Raw genomic sequence first — 17,982 nt, forward strand, 5'->3', positions numbered from 1 at the left:
GTGAGTAATTCAGTAATAAGAGAATGCCAAGGTTCTTCTTCCCTAGGGGTGGATGTAACGAGACTATTACCTGCAGAGTGTGGGGAAGTTAGTCCACAAGGAGCACTTTGTTTTCACCTAGGTCTGCTTGGGGTAAAGGTGGCAAATCTTGTTTAAAATCACAATAGAGAGAAGAGTAAATCTCAATAGCATTTTAAAATTCTGAATAACAAATTGTGTTTTGAAACATAGTCAACATCATCAAAGAATTGCTTCTCTTCTGTTTATCCTCACTTTTAAAAAAAACAAGACTCCCTTGCTAGGTGTGTGCCCTGAAGAGTAAAAACTTTACTTCATTCATTGATTACTATTAAAGCACTTATGCCAGGCTTTGGAGAGTGGGGGCACACAGACCTTTTGATAAAGAAGAGAGACACCCTAAAGCCAAACCAGAATCTTCAGTAAAGCTGTTTCCAGAGGACCCTGAGCCCCGGAGAGAGGCGGGGTTTCTCAAAGGAGTGGACAGTTGAGCTGGGTTGGTCTTGAAGAGAGTTTGCCACTGGGAGGAAGAAGGAAAAGAGGGAAGAGCCCCTCCTCATCGCCCAGCACATTCTAAGGTGGATCTCTATGAACCTTTCAGGACAGATCTGATGTCAGAGCTGCAGGGTCTGCCCTGGGCCATTTCACTACCTATCTGTGTGGGTACCTTCCTCAGGGTGTTTTGAGGGTACTGGTGGTAAAGAAGCAAATGGGATGAAAATACAGGAAACTGAGCAAAGGAGTTTTTCTGAAATTACACAAGAACCAGAGACAAAATAGGAACAAGAGTTTTCCATCCCGTATACCTCTGCTAGCATCCCTGCCCCCTGCAAATCCCATAAACTCTCAGCCCTGCCCTGAGGTTTGGTGATACAGGAATCAGAAGTGGCCTTCATTATTTCAAACTCCTAAAATAGCGAGGTTCACCTTTGTTTGCCTTCTCCGTACTGCTCTCCCCTCGTTAATGTGCTGTCACAGTCCCTGTGGGGGTCATAACAAGGCCTCTTGCACACTCGTTCATAAAAGATGATGCTACATGCCACTAAAAATGTGCCATTAAAAAAGTCACAGACAGGTACATTTGTGCCTTAAGCAAAGAATCTTTAATATCAGACTATCTTTCATCCAGGGTCAGAACTGCCCCGTCTCCTCTCTGTTCAGCATCCCTGGGGGATAAGATGGGTCTCTTCCAGGATTTTGTCAGCTGTATGTCATATTTGGAGTTGGCAGAAGTAACATAAACGTGGAGATTACCCTTAAGAAGGGAAAAAAATGGGATTATTCAGCTTCACTAGAGCATGGCAGTTTTACTAGTTGAGAAGAATTTGGCCGCTTTCTATGTTTTTTGTTTATGGTTTTCAACTCAGATCTTTAAATTCTTTAAATGTGTTGTAGTTCTTCTCATGTGGGTTAATTAGGAAACCAAATAAAGGCATCGCAGTATGTGGGGTTTGTGTGGGCTCACTTCGTAACAGGAAAAAAAATCCATGTAGAATCGCACTTCTTCCTTGAAGCTTCATGACAGAAATCACTGTGGAAATGCGAAAAAAAAAAGAAGAAGAAGAAGAAGAAAAGAAAAAAGTAAGACCCACTAACAAAGGTACAAAATTCCTGAACTAAAACTAGGACAAACAAGGAGGACTAATCCTGCTTCCAAGAATATTTGATTCCTCTAGAAAGCTCATGATGATTCTGTCAACTCATTGATTTTTAGGACACTTCACCCTGGCACTTGCCATTTGAAACTTCAGGGCTAAACTTTAAAATGAAAATTGGCATATAGTAAGAGATTTGTTTACCAAGTTTGATGATGTTATTTAATCCTTAGGGAAGAGGAGTATCTGAAACATTTTAGGGCACAATTTCTCGGTTTCACAGGCAGCTCTGTATGTATCTCTCCTCCTACAGAATAGCTTGAGGAGAGAGGCCCCACTGTTGTTTTCACGAATCAGTTATTCCATTCATATTCTTGCGTCATTTAAGTCACGACCTGTTTGCAAAAGCTGGCTTTTTCACGTTGGCCCTTCTTGGGTCAGAAAAGGGAGACCGCATACACTGTCTTCCGGCCTTTCATTTGCAGTACCCGGACCAATGCATGCACATTTAAAAAGGCACCAGGCCAGTCCTGTAATGTTCTTATTGTCACTGAGTGTGCTCTACAAGTACATGTTCTGGTCTGTGATTCTATCTGGCGGGTTATTATAAACCTTATTAAGGTCGGTGGTGAATAATCTTCTGACAGGTTTTTCTGCAGGAGTCAGACTGAAAGCCCATCTCTAACACATGCATTTTGCTCTTTTCACTTGGGTCCTCGCTCTTTCTGCCTTTGTGTGCCTCCTCTCTCTGCCAGTCTCTTGAGTCTGAGGCGTAGAACAATCTGGCTCAATGTGCTTGGTTAATTGGAGTGTCATCTAGTCCTCTGAGACCCCTCTTCGGCATGATCCCTGTTTCATTGAAGTGGTTTGAATGATGTGTTAAATGATGAAAGCGAGGTCCATGGCTTAGAAAAACGTCTCCAGATAGGTGAAGAACATGTTCAGAGAGCCACACAAGGTCATTGTCATCAAAGTAACACCATCTTCTGAAGATTTTCATGAGTTCTATTGTTTCAACAAAGAGTTAGAGTTTTTCTTATGAGTTTTAGAATCACCTTTACCAAGTTAAAAATAAACCCGTGGAATACTATACTGTTCACTTTGTGGAATATAATTTTTTTTCATCTTCCCAAGATACAGTTTAAATACCCATCCTTCCTGATGCCTGCTCTGACCTCTTCAGCAAAAAATAATACCTTCTCCTTCTGACCTTCATCTGCGTCTTCCTCGTGGCATCTGCCTTTTCCACTTTGTGCTATAATAATTTATAGGCATTTCAGAGTTCCTTGGATCAACATTCAAATCTGATACTCTCAAAACCTCTCACACTCACTAGCACAATTCCACTGCCCCTGAGTGGGCACTCAAGAAATCTTTTTGGCTCAGTTTTTTCGTATTTTTGTAATAATTTTAAAGCCACATCTGAGAATAAAGATCAGAGTTTGAAGCTTGATGGAGCCTTTAACATAAGCACACATAAGTGTTTGCTAAATAGATCACAAATGTTTTGCATGTGGAGAAAGGTTTTTTTCTTTTGACGGAGGATAGACCTAGACTCAGATTCCACCTCTGTTGGTATAAACCGTAGATCCTTGGATAAGTCACTGAGTCTCTGGGCTTCAGGGTCCTCATCTTTATTTATTTATTTATTTTTTTAAAGATTTTATTTATTTATTTGACAGAGAGAGCACAAGTAGGCAGAGAGGCAGGCAGACAGAGGGGGGAAGCAGGCTCCCCGCTGAGAAGAGAGCCTGATGCGGGGCTCGATCCCAGGACCCTGAGATCATGACCTGAGCCGAAGGCAGAGGGTTAACCCACTGAGCCACCCAGGCACCCCTGGGGTCCTCATCTTTAGATGGAAGCTCTACTTCAGAGCTTCTGGACAAAGGTCACAATGAAAAAAATTAAGCCATCAACCCCTCTCTTTAAAAGGAATTACCTCTTGAAATATTTCTATTTGGTTCAAAAAGGCCACTAATTTGGTTAAAGCATGGAACACAGAACATGCCATACCTTCCGCTTTTACTTCAGTCTCCACTAAAAATAACCATAAAGGGATTAAAAAAAAAAAAAGTACTACCATGAAGACAAAGCAAAAGGGAAAGAGAGACTATTGCAACCAAATTTTGGGTGTGGGGAAACGGACAGTGGCAAACAACCTAGCAGCACTGAGAATGCTGAAATCCTAAGCTAGCTGTAAAGAAGGTGACAAGCACCCCAATTCCTGTAGAACACCATAAAGACTCAGGAATTGGTGACACGAGTTATCTGGAACTAGATGTGAAGGTGGGACCAAAGAAAAGAGAATTAGTTGAAAGCCCATTTGAAAAGCATGTAAGCCATTTGACCCACAGAGTCTTCTCATAACTCAGCCTGTGTGCACAGTCAACACTCCTCAGCTCAACACAGGAAGGTAGAGGACTTTTTTGGAAAGAGTAAAATCAGTGATATCTGGCATGGTAGAAGACTGTGTCTCACTGAGGATTGGAGGCATTACGTGGATGGTAAATGTTGAGACCTCTCAGCCTTCCCGTCACACCCTGTTCCTAGGATGCTGGCAGCCAAGATTACCTTTCGGGTGGAGGAGACTCTCTCTAAGGAAATCGGACCAAGAAGTCTTAAAGATCCAGACACTGGGGGTTCATGTTACATCATGTTATGTCAGTCAACAGGTTTCACCAATGAGCACAGTGTTTCCAGCCAGATTTTTAGTACCTTACTCTTGGTGAGGCATGTGAGGAAGGCCTTTAGGACAGAGACCTAGAATAACTGGTAGGAGGTGGGGTGGGGGGAGAAGCAGCTTGGAGGGCCTTGGAAACTATGCAGTGAAGAAAAATTCTGATGAACTCCTGTAGTATTCTCAGAGGGGTAAGAGAAAATACTGCATTCAGGAAACAAGAACAAGCTGCTGTGACAAAGGAACTTCCAAAGAATAACAGAGAAATGAAAATTCAAGAACCAGGTCAGGAAGTCTAATGTGAAAAACAGAAGTTTTAAGAAGAAAGAGTAGAAGAAATAGAGGGGAAGAAACTACCAAAGAAAATGACTTTATAACAAGAGAAATGTTTATATGTTGTTGGAGATTACCCTCCTCTTTAGTATTCCTACAGCAAAAAAAAACCACAAAAAAACAAAAAACAAAACAACTTTTTTTCTAAACGACATGTCAGTGCTTTGGCCAGAGAAGCGGAGTTTTTACTGGGGAATGGTACAATTTTTGAGTTTTCTATAGACATCTACAATAGAATTTTCCCCAAGCATAGAAAGCAAAAGTAGTTGGGGGCATCTGGGTGGCACAGTCAGTTAAATGTCTGACTCTTGGTTTTGGCAGGTCGTGAGATCGAACCCCAACACCCAACTCTGCTAGTGGGGAGTTTGCTTTAGACTCTCTCCCTCTGCAAGCCCCCTCTCTAAAATAAATATTTTTTAAAAAAAGTAAAAATTGTTGGATAGAACCACCATGTTTTATGGAAATGTTACAACCTGTGAAAATATCCCATTTGTAACACCCTGGCTTTATATGTGTATATTTTTTACTGGATGCTGGATAAGACTCATTAGATACCAAGAAAATGAAATGCAATCTTCTCCATTTACAAGCAAACATGGAAAACTATGTGAAATGAAAACAAAAGTATTGAGAAAGTGGCATGGATCACTCAGCCCAATACCTTTGACAGAAGCTTCTGGAGAAGTTGGTGAAGAGTAGGTAATTTTCATTCTGTGATAAGATTTTCAGATTCAAGGGCTGCCATCCTAATTCTTGAACTCTTAAAATGCTCAGACTTCGGATTAACCAGATATGTTGGCACCGCCAACCAATCGGTGTGATTTTGGTAGTCATTTTGCTACTCCAAGTGTCACTTTCTTATCTGTGAAATGAAGATAACTTTAGAATTCATTCATTCCTCAAATATTTGTTGGGCATCTTTTATGTTCCACACACTGTGCAGTGCTGAGGATACACTCGTAAATAAAACAGGCGTGTTCCCTTGTTGAGCCTACAGCGTGAAGGGGGCAGGCTAGAAATAGTAGTCTACTCCTTTTTTGAAAGCAGGAACTTTTCAGTATCCTAGGCTCTTCTCTAAACACTTCCATTTAATAATAACCACCTCATAAAGTGACTTTGAGAGTAAGCTCCTGTTTGAAATAACATCCTCATCTATGTATTGGGTGGTTTTGCCAAGTGACAAGAATTATGGAGTATTATCAAGACCTGATTCCTGCCCCTAAATATATGTAAGAACCCAACCCTGCCCCCACTCCCTACATAAACCATGCGGAGACACAGCTGTCTCTAGTGGTCTCCAGCTGCGGCTTTGTTTGCTTTTCTAGCCCTTGGTGATTATGAACCTGGTCTGAGGGGTGACGGATGGCTCTGGATACTCTATGAGCAGCTGCTGTTAGCTTCTCTAGACCATAAAACTTGGCATTTGGTGTGCTCCACTCAAATACTGATATTTTCTCCTCTCTCCTTTTTACAATTATCGTCAAGAACATGAGTGGAGGTTGAGTCTTATATGTTCGGTCTGCTGCTCCATCTAGTGAAGCATCTTACCTGTTGATCAGAAGTTTCTTCTGAAATCCATCAGAAGGCAAAAGGATCAAAGCAAAGGGTCCAAACAACAAGGAAATTTCAGTGGCAGACTGTATAGAAAAGTGGGCAGGAGTGTGGTCTGGAGTTCTGTCACGGGCCTCCTTCCCTTCCGTTGAAGAATGTTGAGAAAAAGAGCATGTAACGGTATCCGTCACTCATTCCCCTGCTCCTGCTCCCCTTTCTGTAATTCTCTCTTAAGTTAATTTTCTCCATTGTCATTTTTTAAATCTGAAACATTCTGCAACTAACTGCAAAAAGGAGCTGTTAAAATGACCTTTGGGAGATGATGGATTGACTAGTTCGGTCGGCTGCAAGGTTTGTGAAGGGATCCAGCTGTCTCAGATTACCATGCCTAAATGTGCATTTTCCAAGGTTGTCAGTGATCACAGTGAATGTGCAAATGGCAGACAAAGTGAGTGTTTCCCGCTGAATGAGGCATTGTTGAGCTCGCTTTGTGCTCAGAGCTGTCTGAACAACCATGAGATTGACAAAACAAGATGGAACAGGTGCTAGCAGTCCCAGCTAAGTATTTTATTATTTTGATGGATTTCAGACTGATTTTCAAGTTTTTCCAACAGCACATGTCCAAATTGTGTGTGTTTGCATGCAAACACACACAATTTGGACTTTTAAAAAAGCATTAAGTCAACAAAGTCTTCATGTGAAGAATAAATAAAGAGAAGACACAGCAAGCATTTGACAACCCATATTCAGATGTTTGAAGGATTGTCAGTGGAAAAGAGGCAAGCTGGTCTTCAGTGACTGGCAGGCTGAACTTTCTGAAGCTAACATAACCAAAAAAAAAAAAAAAAAAAAAAAAGCCCATGGTTTTCTATTCAGTATAAGGAAGACAATTCTAACAGTTAGATCCCTACATCCATCCTACTCCACAGCAGAATCGTCCCCTTTATGGATAAAAATGCCCCATTTACCTAGTAACTGAATAACCACATGCCATGTCTTACGTTTTTGTTTTGTTTTGTCTCTCAAGAAGAAATGCTTTATAGAAGAAACAGGGATGAGGTTAGATAAGATGTAGTCATTTATTCATTAATCACTCAGAATTTTTATTGAGTGTCTAATATATGCCAAGCACCATGCTAGTCACTGGGAATAGGGCTGTGAATGAAACTGACAAAATCCCTTCATGGGGCCTACATTTTAAAGAAGGTATTTGACAACAGCAAGTCATTAGACGGAAACAAACATCGTTGTATGACAGGAGTAACTGAGTGGTGTGGTGTGTAAGTTAAGGTATCTTAAATTGAGATCTGAAAGATAAGGGGTCAGTCTTCTAGTGACATCTGTCACTTCTAAATTCTGTGAGTGATAATTTGGGGAACCATGGTCACTCCCTTGAGATGTCCAATGGTGAAAACCACTGATCCTACAATTCTGTCAACACTGAAATCCAGTGACCTGGAAGTCACTTTAAAAATCCCCTTGAAGCTCCTACAGATTGTCGCACATACTTTGGTTCTGAACTGGCAAATAAAAACTTGAACATTTTTATAGCATGTATTTAGACAATTCTTTTATAAACCTTATCTTGTACTTAGAGATTAGAGCGTTTTTTTAAAATTTTTTTAAAATTTTACTTATTTGAGATAGAATGAGGGGGCTAGAAGGAGAGGGAGAAGCAGACTCCCCTCTGAGTGGGGAGCCCGATGTGGGGCTCAATCCCAGGACGCTGAGATTCTGACCTGAGCCGAAGGCAGAAGCCTAACTAACTGAGCCACCCAGGCGTCCCTAGAATGTTTTTTAGTAGGAGAGTGTCTTCAGAACTTGTTAAACCAGATCCCTCCTCATACCAGTGAGGAAACTGGGAGCCAGAGGAGGGAGGGGACATGCCCAAAGTGACAGCAAACAGCCAGTCCTGTGCAGAAGAGGATTGGAATTGAGGACTTCTGATGTCAAGTCTGGTGCTCTGTCCTCTTTTTGCAGCTGTTGACATCTTCTTGCTTGGTGTCATTCTCACAACAAGGGTGATAGCAGAACACTTGGCATGTACCTAACACTTAACAAAATCAGTTGATATTCATTACCTCATTTAGGCTCTCCTACACTGTGATGGGAAATGACTGAAAAATCAGTGATTTGAGGCACCCCAAGATCGTTCCACCATATAAACATCAAAGCTCCCATTTTGCAAGTAAGGAAACAGATCCAGATAAATTAAAGGACTTTTTAAGAAAGGTGAAGGGACTAGACCAGACATCAGCAGTCAGGTTCCCTGACTCTGCCACTTTCGTTATGCTCTAGAGAATAAGTAGTTTTGGAAGAGAAGAGATAAATGGTAAACGTAAACGAGCAGGAAATTAGATAAAGGAAAAGACTGGTTTATCGTGATTCTGCTTGTCTGTCAAAACTGCTTTTCCCAGGCTTACTACAGCTGCTTCAATATTCTATATTTCATATTTCATATTCCGTATTTCAGAGTGTACATGTATCACTGGTTTTTAGAAACCAGTGCCTAGTTTATTTCCTTTTGTTGTTGTTGCTAAAGAGTTTATTTATTTATTTGACAGAGAGAGCACAAGCAGGGGGAGCAGCAGACAGAGGGAGAGGGAGAAGCAGACTCCCTAGTGAGCAGAGAGCCCGACATGGGGCTCCATCCAGGACCATGGGATCATGACCTGAGCTGGAGGCAGACGCTTAACCGACTGAGCCACCCAGGCGCCTCTTAGTTTATGTTTCTAAACAAATACAAAAATTAACCTATTCTCCAATGTGTCTGCTCTGTTAGGAAGTGGATGGGTGAGAATTCCATCTAATCAGTAAATATTTATGTAGCTTACTGCATTGGCAGTAAGGATACCAACTTTGCCCTCAGGAGCTCCTCAACTAGTAGGTAGAAAGGGAAATAAAAGTGAAACGGAAATGCATAGCACTGGGCAGGTGAGAGGGAGGGCCGACGTCTATGTCAAGGAAAGCATTTCAGTTATCTATTGCTCTTAATCACACACCCAACGTTAGTGGCTTAACATCGCAACCCTTTATTTACTCAGGATTCTGCGGGTTAGGAATCTCAGGGCTCAGCCATTAGATGTGGCATCTGCGGGGCCCTCCAGTGAGGGTGTAGCCAGATGGTGGTTATGAATGGAGCATCCAAGATGACTTCAGCTGCACGCAAGGCACTTTGGTGGGAGTGGCCACTCCATCTCTCTGTCTCTCAGGAGCAGCATACAGATCACTGCCTGATCACTACCTGATGATGACTCCTGTGGCTTTGAAATGTCTAGAAATAGAAGTGTAGAGTTGCTTGAACCAGTGGACTCTACCCCAGCACTGATGTTTTCTCAGGTACTCACAGCTGCATGACTCCACTGACCAGTTCAGAAATGGAGGAACACCCCCCTGCAAAGCCCCCCATACCCAGAGCTGCAGGGATTGTTACCATGATTGAAGTTGTGTACTGTTCGAGGACACAGGTCAGCATGATACAAATGTATTGAAAGGGTGTCATTTCTTAATTCTCACTGTGAAGATTAAAATGGTTATTGAATTAAGTACACAAGATGGATTGGAAGACAGTTAACTCCAGTCTCTTTCCCTTCTTGCAACCCCTAAGCCTTTAATAAGAAGTAAGCCATTTAAATTAATCATAATGTTTAAACATGTGAAAGTGATTATTCTAAGCACTGATGTGTAAGAGAGCCTTGTCAGTTAAGACAATCAACCCGTAATACTGAAGTTTGTATACTATGTTCATTAAAGTAGTGCAGCACAGAGGGACATCTGGGTGGCCCAGCCAGTTAAGCATCTGACTCTTGATCTCAGCTCAGGTCTTGATCTCAGGGTGGTGAGTTCAAGCCCCACACTGGGCTCCATGCTGGGCGGGCGTGGGGCCCACATTTTAAAAAAAGAAAAAAAAAAGTATTAGAGCGTAGGAACAACTAACGTGCACTGCCAGGTTGGGTAGGCTCTAGAAGACCTCACCATCAGGGGATTTACAATAATCAACAAATGCTTATTGTCAGCCAACTGCAAAATACCATTTCTGGTGTCATGGACAACACAAAAGTATATGACTTAAGAGTCTGCCCTCAAACAAAATTTAAAATTTCCCAGGCCTTAGAGACATAGGAAGATGCAGGACAGTAGGAAATGTCACCAGGAAGGATGTGCTTCACTGCCCAGTGAATGGTAGGGTACAGAGAATGTTAGGAAGTTGTCTTCAAACTTTTGTTCAGGGATTAACTCCCAGCGGAAGAGGAGGAGTAACTTGGGCCAAGCCCTGAAAGGATAGGTGACCTGGAGTTCCATCTGTCCATCTGTTGTTACATCATCTTAGAATCCAGATAGAGAAACTACCCCCAGTATTGCATTTTGAGTTGTGTAAAAATTTGAAGTTCATTTCTTCTATTATAAAAGTAAATCATTTGCTTTCCTCTGTCAGGACTGAACATTCTCTCTTTTTAATGTGGAGTTTCTCACTGAATTTCCTTTCAGTGCACAGAATACCATCAAAAGAGACCTTTACAGTTGCTTCTCAGTGACTTTTAGAGATTTACATACCCAGATATTCAAATTAGCATTGCTCTGAGTAGAGAGACCCATGGAAATCAGCTTGGGACAATCAGAGTGTCTTCAAAGCTACAAAAGTGGGTCTCTTTTCCTTTTTTAAAAAAAGTCAGCTGCTTCGTATTTACTATGGCCTACTTGAAATTATATATTGCATTTAAACCATAGTATTTATGCAAAAAACTATTCAAAGTTTTTGCTCTAATGTAATATAGACAGATTGATAGATACGTACACACGCACATACAAACACACACAGTCCGAAAGAAAGCGACGCAAGAGAAGTAGCATTATGGGAGAGGAAGGAGAATTTATGTGTCGGGACAGCAGGGTTAGAAGGACCGAGCAACGTTTAAAGATTCCAAACAATAGCATTTAGCATGAAATCTACTTTTTATCATCCTTACCCAGCCATCAGAATGAAGAAAGACAGTGTCCAGCTGTAGCAGTGGTTGGGTAGCAGGAGAATTAGAAGTAAAGGTACTAGTGCCCGAGGGGTGGGTCATGAATTAATAATTGTTGTGTGGCGGATGAGCCCGTCAGAAGCGCTGGAAATGAGGACGTTGCCTTGCAGAGCGCTATCAATCACTCAGTGACCATAACTTCCAGTAATTAGTGTATTTTATGGGCCTTTGCTTCAGTGGCTCGAAAGCACATATGCTCCAGTCACAGCTAAACTTTGCCGGAGTAATATTCCAGGATGATTTATCCTCCTGCTGCGCTGGGATATACCCCTATATTAGGTGAAGATTGTGAACTAAGCTGCAATAAAGTGTAAGTTTAGGTACAGTTTGCCCAGGTTGAGACCTCCATGTATCATGCTTTTCAGCATCCGCGGTTAGGCTACAGCAAGCCATCATTTTTAACCATGAAACAAATAAAGCAATTAATGGAACAGCATTAGGATATTGTACTTGTGAATTACTGTTGCCCTCTCCCCATTTAAGTGTCCACTGTAATAAGCCCATTTCTAATTAAAAAAAAAAAAACCACCACACACAATTGGAAACATTTATTTGTAATGCTGTCTTTTCTCCACTATTATTAGTAATCTGTGGGATAGGATGCAGGACCTTCCAAATGATGGAGAAGGACTTGATTTATTTCTTTGTATTACGGCGTTTGGCCTCCATGAGTTAAAATAAATTTACTTTTCATCCATGGACTCTAGTGAGGACGAGTAGTTCTTTTTTAAATACTGGTACATGTTAAGAAGCAATCCTGATGGGAACCTCACATTTAGGCTCTTTCGACACAAAGAAAGCATGTTATTTGTGAGCTCTCTGGAGCACTTGGCACTTCTGTACAGCTGTAATGAGTTATTTGTCGTGGTTCATCCACTCCGCTGGAAGTCTCCAAGGCCTTTGCAGACAGGGTCCTTTGCCATTGCCAAAAACATCTGTAGAGCCCACAGTTCTTAGTGATTTAACAAGCTTTGCCACCAACCTGCAGTATGACCTTGGGCAAATTAATTAAGCTTCTGGTGCCTCCATTGGGCCATAATTCTGTTTGTGTTAAGGAAATCCTTAGAGTTTATAGGAAAGTGTTATGTGAAAAGTATAAATTGAATAGGGAAGAGATATGCACAGTCCCACTCTATCCATTGTGGAGGGAAATGTTTCCACACCACTTTTAATGATGATGTCCGTGAATTTCCTTTCAATAGACACCAGTGGTGAGCTCATTTCTCCAAGCCGGGGTAGAAAGGTGTACATAGTTCGGCGCTTTCATTACATTTATTATCCCATCTTTAATTTGCAATATATTATAGTATCACACAAGTTAAAACAATAACAGTAAAACAAACTAATTGTCTTTAATTAAAGTGAATTAGGTTTTGATTTTAATCTATTTGATGTAGTGAGAACTGATAACGTGGAGGGTCCCTCCGGTTATTAGGGCATATTTCTACTGGGCCTGATGGTGTTAGTAATAACCCTCTTCCTCATAGTTCTAGACACGAACAAATATGTCACTTCATCAGTCTCTGTTACTCGCACTTATGCCCCTCCGCAGGGGTCGCAGATTCCACAAGTTATCAGCTAATGGCGTTATACATTAAAAATTGAAGCTTTCCTCACTCCGAGGCCTTTCAAGGCTTTGTTCTTAAGCCCTAGACACTTTGGAGTGCAGCTGCAAACTATAGGCAGAAGATTAAATTAATTTGTAACTCTTTTTTTTTTTTTTTTTGGTCCCGCATTACTAAATCCTCCGCATTTAATTGAAACCCTACTTCAAGACGCTTTGTGTTTCTGTGTTCTTTGTTGTCAGTTTAACCTCCAAAGCACTTTAACACTGGTAAATTGCTGTTATATCCTTTGGATTGTTTTTAAACCATTCAGTAGGAGGATAGTGAAATTGATACATGGGAAGAAAAGTAAAATCTTAGGGTAGATCTTGAGGTATTTAATATTTATTATGGTTCTGCACCAGCATAGTTTCAGATGATTTAAACTCTCTCTCTAGGACTGTGTAAATTGGTGTGGGATGAAATCTCACCTAGGGAATTTTATGTAATCCAGTAGTTAAGTCTGATTTTTTAAAGTTTCCCTGTGTCTGAATGTTCCAAAGTGGCTGCTGCATTTCTGTAAAATGAAGGTTTAACTGCAGTGTACATTCTAAATGCAAGATCCTTAGATGGAAATTTAATTGTGTAAAATGTACACAAGGTAATTAAGAACAAATTTTAGAACATTTCAGACTGTAAAGTCCTCCTTCAGCTAGATCATGGGCTATATTGAAAATGCTTATTTTCAATTTGCAGTTATGCTGAGAAACATAGAATATGTCTAAATTAAGAATTTAAAAAAAATCCAGGGCTCTTTAGTATAACTGTAAATTTGAAACTACTCACAAATTGTTGATATTGTAAGAAACCTGACTCACCAAAACTATATTTTGAATTTGTATTCCCCACTTGCTTTCTTGCTATAATGTATTTTTTCTCTTTATCATTTGTGACTTCATGACCATAATTATTCATGTTACCAACAGAAGCCATTTTTGTTGCTTTGTAAATAAATACCGTCTTTCTCTTAAAATACAGATGTTTCCATCATCTAGTGGCTATGCATTTGACAGTTGTTATGATCACACCCCCACACCCGTATTTGTTATTTAAATTAAAAATCCAGCATATTCAAATGCTGCTAACTCAGGAGTATCTCATAATTATGATTGGACAAATCAAAGATCCATAAGATGACACCAAGGAACAGCTTCAGTTTTACAGAGAGATGTTAGTGGTTTACTGTCATTGAAATGTATTCCCGATGGTGAATGTTTTCAGACCATTCTTTCTCTGCCTTTTCCATAGTGAATTTCCCAAAACAAACAGAGTATTTAGCAGTTTGCTGAATCTTAAATACTTGGAATTAAAGTGCACTTTTTTATCTAACATCAAATAGAATCCTCTCCCTCCCCCATCTCCACCTACACCTCCACCCCCCCCCCCAAAATAAATAAAGCTTTTCCAAATCTTTTGCAGCACTGACCACTCCCCTCCTGGGAATGAAAAGGATGTGAGAGTCATTTGATGAATTGCTGGCACTTACGTGCATCCACATTTTTCAGTATTTTTTTTTTTCTAACTGGACTTAAGCTGCCTATATTTAAATGCTTCTTTTGTAAAGATGATAAAGAGAGCAAAGATTTCTATTGGCTTAGTCCTAATCTGTTTGCTTTGTTGTAATTCTTTTTTTTTCCCCCTTTCCTTTAACTCTTAACCTATTTATAAATCTAAATCTACATACAAAGGTCATTGGTTGGCTGAACTTAAACCATTTTACTCAGTAAATTTAATTAAGAAAATACAGTGCAACTCATAAGCAAATGAGTTTTTTCCTAGTTTTAAACCAAACCACCCTCTTGAGTGCTGATTGCCTTGCCCGACCCCTGGTGATACAGAAACAGGCAAAATTAAAAAGGACATTAAAGCTTCATTAAATCTGAAACACATTTAGTACAGTGACATATCTGCAGGCCATTTCAGAGAAGATTACATACTCTCTTTTGTAAGTTTCCTAATTTATAATACCTTGACAATAAAAACTGGGGAAATGCAAGTAGATTAATAGACCAGTAGGGGTAAAAGATACAGAATGGCCCCAGGTCCGTCTGTCTCTGAAATAGTCACTCATAGCATATGTGATCCCTCTTCCTCATAAGGGTTCCGTGTTTATTTTGACTTTTGACAGCCTCATGAGGAACCTGTTTTTCACGCAGCCATATCTGCTAAGAGACCTTTTCCTTTCTTACCTTCTCCTAATTGAACTTGATAAAAAGGGTCTAGGGCCTGGCTATATATTTCCTTCTATTTTGCTGCAAGACAAATAGTGGGGAACAAAAACACCACAGTTGCGTTTAACCTCGAAGGACAGGACATACACGGAAGGCAGCTTCCTCTCCCGGGGCCTTCAAACGACTGCTTTTGGTACCGGCCTAATGGTGCCACTGCCAGTTTGCACTGGTGCAAAATTGGAATCCTCGGCCTGCTACTGGAGCAGCATGGTGGTGACAGGCTGCAAGAGAGGAAATTATGGTTGTACCACTCTGGTTAAGGACAAGAAACCATTCTCTGTCCTCTGGCTCCAGAGAGGTCAGAGCTGCAGGATGCATGAGCACAGTTCCCCCAGGAATGTAGTTGACAGGACTGAAATTTCGTAGGATGTCAGGGAAGTACACACAAAGCAAAGCCAGTTCCAGGAATGATGAGTTCACCGGTTCAAGCACTGCCAGCCACCTGTTTCCAAGCAGACAGGTACGGAGAGGCTCCCACCTGACCAGCCTGCACTGAATTGTCTCTCCGTGTGCATGGTGGTATCTTATAGGGGAAATGAATGATAGCGGTCCTCCTTATTACATCGTGCCAGTTATGACAGAGGGCACCAAGTAGCTGAGTGCACGTTCCCAAGTTGACTATAGCCTGGCCTTGCCAGAGAACAATAATGACTTGAGAATTTGAGGCTTTGTGTTCAAGTGGGAAGAATTTGTATTTCTCATTTTAGGCCACTTCTTTTTAAGCCTTCCGTTTATCATTGCTTATTTTGTCCTTTAACAAAAACCAGCCTCCCATATTGGTACCAGCCGGCCTAATTTAGATTTTAACTCTGTGTGTTGTGGGCGAGTTCTTCTGTCGGTAAGCCATGTGGACAGATTCTTCCACCGTCCTCAGTGACACATTAACCATATACCCGAGTGAGTGACACAGTGCTTCTGGAATGGCTTGAGATAAAATACTCTAAGTGTTGTCTACTCGTCATTACGTTGTTAGCTTTTTTAGATGAGTGATCCTCCTCTTGGTGGTTTGATAATTCCAAATGGAAGGATATGCAAAACCTCCCATCCACAGGTGAGTGTGATGACAAGTGACAGGTTTTCTTGAGCTATCACTGCCTGTCAGGTCAAGACAACTTGTCCAAATGCTTTGCCTACGATTACTGCCATAGTAGACCACAGCAGCTCCCCCTAAATCAATGTGCGCACTCTCATTGACCAAAAACACAATGTATTAACAAAATATAAGGCAAATGGATGGCCTGTATTGGGTAAGATTAGAGTAGGGGGAGTGGAGAGCGGTGTCTCCCCCCTTTCTAATTTAAAACAGTGTATAGGGGAACCTGAGTGGCTCCATCGGTTAAGTGTATGCCTTCAGCTCAGGTCATGATCCTAGGGTCCTAGGATCGAGCCCTGCATCAGGCTCCCTGCTTGGCGGAGAGTCTGCTTCTCCCTCACCCTCTGCTGCTCCCCTTGGTTATGCACTCTCTCTCACTCTCTGTCAGATAAATAAAATCTTTTGAAAAGCAGTATGTAGACGAGAAACATAATCACACAAACCCGAAGGGGAATTTGATTAACTTCCACACTCTCTTTCCATCGTACCATCTTGTGATGTTTTTGCTATCTATACTTTATACTAATCCCTTGATTAATGATATTTACTAAGTGAAATAATGGTAGTATAACTTTATGTCTTGAAAATCGATGAACTCTGAGCATATAAGAATGAGTGAAGGTAATGAAACTGACTAGGCATTGCAGAACACACACACACACATATATATAAATATACATCCAAATGAGTGTTGGCCTTTTCAAAGCAGTCACCTTACAAGGTCATATGGTTTATTCCTGTTACATTGCTCTTGCTCAGACTGGTTTTAGATCTTTGAAAATTAACCTCAGCATCTTCATGTCTGTTCTTACTAAGGGACAAAATATTTATTCTTTGAAGGTGGCTTTGGGTTTTGATAATACCACAGACCATTCAAATCTTAGTCAACAAATAATTCATATGACCAAAAAGCTGATGGGGTATAATTTTAAGTCCAAGATAAAATACAGTTCTAATAAAATGAAGTAAGTATTCTTTTGTTCTTTGAAATGATTCTAAATACAATTCCAAAAGAGTTCGATAATGTTTCTGTAGTGTCCTTGTTTTTCAGATAAATGCATAACTTCTCAAGATGTAGAAAAGCAATGTAAAACTATGGAAAGAACGCTGGATTAAGTTGCAAGTCTTAGAGTCAGGCCCCAGGCTTCTCCTGATTAACTGTGTGGGAACCTCTTCAGTGGAACTCTTGGGTTCTAATCTGTGAAGTGGGTTTTGCTCTCTTGGATTCATTCCAGCTTCAAAGTTCCCTGATACAGCGATTCTACTTTGAAAGGAGTTACAAGTACACAGAAAGGATTTCAGGCCTGAGGGTGGGCCACATTATGAGTTGCAAAACTTCGCCATTATTTTCTTTAACTATGTTACAGTAGTATATTTGGTCAGTTTTCTCTTATTACTTTATATCAACTCTGTTCCTGGTTGAATCATTGTGTTTTTACACGTGAGAATTCCAAGACCAAAATTAAGTGACTGGCCTAGAAACACATGGCAGTTTACAAATCAAGAAAAAATTGGGAGCACTCTATAGATTCATGGTCCCAGTTTCCTACCTACACTGCTATGTAGTTCCAACTTCGTAGCCTTGAAATGGCCACTTTCCTAGTAGTGGTAGGTCTTTTTTTCCTGTGGATAGAAAATGAACGAAAAAACTAATACATTGATGAAAATAGTGGCAAAATTCTCTATTTCATATGGCCCATTCCCCATTTCCTACAACACTGCCTGTGTACTTGTTACTAAAAACTCTGCAGAACCGTGGGCTGTGAACAGTAAGGTGTTTCCATCTTACAGGAGGAAAAGCCTGTGGTCTCCTCCGGTTTTGTATCTCTGTCTAGATGAAAACTGTCGCATACAGG

The 17,982-nt window shown here is 40.7% G+C and overlaps 1 protein-coding gene across 8 annotated transcripts in view; it reads left to right on the forward strand.

The window, feature by feature from the left end:
- MAP2K5 (mitogen-activated protein kinase kinase 5) overlaps window positions 1-17,982 on the forward strand; it is a 253,962-nt gene that overhangs the window by 150,253 nt on the left and 85,727 nt on the right. The window lies entirely within an intron of this gene.

The sequence above is a fragment of the Lutra lutra genome, chromosome 7 (assembly GCF_902655055.1).
Source record: "Lutra lutra chromosome 7, mLutLut1.2, whole genome shotgun sequence".
In the NCBI taxonomy this organism is placed as follows: Eukaryota; Metazoa; Chordata; class Mammalia; order Carnivora; family Mustelidae; genus Lutra; species Lutra lutra.